The following is a 3,967-nucleotide window of genomic DNA, read 5'->3' as shown; positions in this document are numbered from 1 at the left end:
TTTTCCTTCTTTAAAATTTTTTTTAAATAAAGCTAGCATAGGCCCAATACACAATCCTGACAAACATTTTAGGAAGGAAATTATAGACTTTTGCCTCTGAAGAATGTAAATAAAATGTGTTTGTAGAAGATTAAGAAATCCAATGCAGCAGTATACAAAAATTATTGTGCATGATGATCAAGTGTGGTTTACTGTCTGATTGAAGCTTAGTTCAACACTTACATCGCAAAATATCAGAAAAAGCTTTGAAAAAAGTCTATAGCTATATGTAAACAAACTCTCAGAATAAAATATTCCGTCTCAACTGCTAAAAATCTTTCAATTCACATTTTACAATATGGAGTGATTTCCCGGTGATCCTTATCTGAGGACTACAGCCATAAAATTAGGGTGAAAAAGAAATAAAACTGGGTGAAAAATTAAATTGTCTTGATTCACGTATGGTTATGTAGTGCTTAAGTGTGGGTGTGATCTCAGGGTCAGCATTTCAAAACCACCAGCAGCTCCTCATGAGAAAGACTGGGCTTTCTGCTCCCATAACAGTTACAGTCTTTAAAACCAATAGGGTATCGCTATGAGTCAGCACTGACTCAATGGCATTGAGAGTAAAGTTGTTCATAGACAACACATCTTCATTTATAAATTTCTAAAAATAATCTATAGAAATAATATAATAATTAGGCCTTTGTGTTGCCCATTCACTTTCGGAAACTTGTGAATATGGTGTCAAAAGGCATGAATTAAATTCTTTTGCAGCCATCTTTGCCCCTGTATTAGGTTTCTTTGGAGTAGGGAAAAAAAGAAATAATACAATAATTTTATAATGTTTCAGGAAACAATGTCAATATGCAAAAATAAAAATACTTGCATATAATAGTAGCAAACCATTTAAAATCAAAAAAATATATATGCAATATCATTAAGAACCACTAAAATTTTTCAGATAAACTTAACAAAAGACATTGAAACACCATCTATAAGATGTAGCTTAGATAGATTTACAATGAATTAAGTGGAGAGAGCTCCTAGGTTCATGAACTAGAAGACTTACCCTTGTGAAAATGGCATATATCAACAAATTGATTTATAAAATTACCTCCATTATAATGTAGACCTTTAAAAGTAATCATTTCTTTATTAAATTTATGTGTAAATAATAATATGTCTTAAATAAAGAGTGTAAAGGCTATCATTATTTGAATTCAAAAAACATTATAGAGCTACAGGATTAATTGTTGATAATTTCATTGTTGTTTTTCTAAAATCACTAAAAATTTCAATGAGAAAAAATATCTTTTTAATAATTGGTGCATAAAACTATTTATCTGTATGGGGGAAATGAATCACTATATATATATCGTTTCACACAAAAATTAAATTGATATATCATTACGTAACTGAAAAGCAAAACATTTGGAATTCTGGAAAAAATAAGGTTATCTTCATAACCTCATGATTGAAAGTATTTCTTGGAGGGTATGGTAAAGTGCAATATTTTAATATGGTTATTCTTTACATGATTCAAGAAATAAGGATTTGGTTCCCCACTCCAGAGGAAGAAGCCTCTGAAAGCCTTAATGGATAGCTTCATCACATTTTCAAATGCTAATAGCTAAACAAAGGAAACAGAACATTATCTGAGATACTGCCTGGGCCACTCAGGTTGGTGGGCACTCAAAATGTGACTGAAGAAGAGAGGATTTCTTGGTAGGGAACCCACCTTTGTGACCTGAGGCTGGTAATGCCTGTGGAAGTGACGTCTTCAGGTTATTCATTTGCTGGGATACAACTGCAGGTAAAGAGAAACAGCTGAAAAAAATCTAATGATGGGAACTTGGAATGTGAGAAGTATGAATTTTGGAAAATTGGAAGTGGTCAAAAATGAAATGGAATGATGAAGATCAATAACCTACGCAATGTGCTGAAATGGACTGGTATTGGTTATTTTGAATCAGAAAATCCGATGACTTATGATGCCAGGAATAGCACCCTCAATAGCAATGACGTGGCATTCATTGTCAGAAAGAATCTTGCTAAATCCATCATGAAATAAATGCTACCTATGACCAGATTATATCTATCCCTTCAAGGAAATCCAAGCAATACAACAATTATTCAAACTTATGGCACCATCCACAAAAGCTGAGACCATACGGAGAACGTGAAGAATTCCACTAACGATTCAGTCAGAAGTTGAACAAACATGCCATAAAGATACATTTATTTTTATTGGTGATAGGAATGCGAAACAAAGAGAAAGGAACAGTAGTTGGAAGATGTGGACTTAGTGATTGAAATGAAACTGGATATCAAATAATAGGACTTTTGAAAACCAAGAACTTGTTCATAGCAATGGACTTCGCCAGATGGAATACACAGAAGTCAAACTGACTACATCTTTGGGAAGGCACAATAGAGAGCCACAATATCAGTAGCTAAAACCAAACCAGGGCTGACTGTAGAACAGTGCATCAATTGCTCATATATAAATGCAAGATAAAGCTGATGAAGATGAAAATAAAAACAAGTGCACAGGAGCCAAAATCTACAACCTGAGTCTATCCTACCTGAATTTCAAGAAGTTCTGAAGAACAGATGTGATGCATTGAATATTAATGACAGAAGATCTGAAGAGATATGGGAGGACTTCAAGACCATCAATCATGAAGAAAGCAAAAGGTCATTAAAAAGACAAGAAAGAAAAAAAGACCAGAGTGGGTGTCAGGAGAGACTGGAACTTGCTACTAATCATAGAGCAGCTAAAGCAAATGGAAGAAAGGATGACGTCAAGGAGATGGATAGAAAGTTTCAAAGGGCAGCTTTAAAGGTAAAGCCAAGTACAGTAAAATGTGCAAGGACCTAGAATCAGAAAACCAAAAGGGAAACACAGACTCGGTGTATCTTAGACAGAAAGACCTCAAGAAAAAGTCAAGACTCAAATTGCAACTTCGAACGATTCTACACACAAAACAGGAAGTATCACGAGAAGATGGGAGGACTATAAACCTCACCAATAAGAACCAGCCGACATTGCACCATTTCAGGAGGTAGCATATGAGCAAGAGCCAATGGTGCTGAAGGAAGAAGAAAGAGGTTCATGAATGCATTAGCTAAAAGCAAGGCTCCACGAACTGATGGACTATCCATTCAAATGTTTCGTAAAGCTGAAAATGCACTGGAAACACCCACTCATATAAGCCTGAAAATGTGGAAGACAACTACGTGCCAACTGACTTGAAGAGATCCATATTAGTGTCCTCTCCCAAAAAAAAGATGACCCAAAAGAATGCTCAAACTATACAATGATATCATTGATATCACACAAAGGTAAATTTTTACTTAAGGTCATCCAGCAGTGGAGACAGCAGTACATTGACCAGCAACTGCCAAAAGTTCAGGTTCTTTTTTCCTTGCCAGAATTCAGAAGAGGATTGAAATAAAGAATATAATTGCTGATGTCAGATGGATCTTGGCTCAAATCACAGAATACCAGAAAGATGTTTACTTGCGTTTCATTAACTATGAAGAGGCATTCAACTGTGTGGACAAAAGTAAACTAGATAACTTTGAGAGGAATGGGCATTTTCTAACACTTCATTGTACTCATGTAAAACTTGCACATGGATCAACAGGCAATTGTGCAAATAGAGGAAAGAAATGCTGTATGGTCTAAAATCAGGAAAGGTGTGCATCATAGTTGTATCCTCTCACCATACTTGTCCAAGCTATATGCTGTGCCATCATCAGCGAAGCTGGATTATATGAAGATGAATGCAGCATCAGGACTGAAGGAAGGCTTATCAATAACCTGTGGTATAACACACCTTGCTTCTGAAAGTGAGAATGACTTGAAACACTTACTGATGAAGATCAAGAATCATAGCCTTAAATATGGATTGCAACTCCATGTAAGGAAGACCCGGATTCTCATAACTGGACCAATAAGTAACATCATGATAAATAGAGA

General features: G+C 35.2%; 1 non-coding gene across 1 annotated transcript; it reads left to right on the top strand.

Moving 5' to 3' along the window:
- Window positions 1-680: 680 nt before the first annotated feature.
- Window positions 681-810, top strand: LOC142449629 (small nucleolar RNA SNORA13). Its single transcript, XR_012784759.1, has one exon. It is a non-coding gene; the product is annotated as a small nucleolar RNA SNORA13 (small nucleolar RNA).
- The last annotated feature ends 3,157 nt before the right edge of the window (window positions 811-3,967 follow it).

This window comes from Tenrec ecaudatus, chromosome 5 (assembly GCF_050624435.1).
Source record: "Tenrec ecaudatus isolate mTenEca1 chromosome 5, mTenEca1.hap1, whole genome shotgun sequence".
NCBI classification, from domain to species: domain Eukaryota; kingdom Metazoa; phylum Chordata; class Mammalia; order Afrosoricida; family Tenrecidae; genus Tenrec; species Tenrec ecaudatus.
The sequence above is the reverse complement of the archived record's forward strand: the minus strand, read 5'-3'. Positions and strand labels throughout refer to the sequence as shown.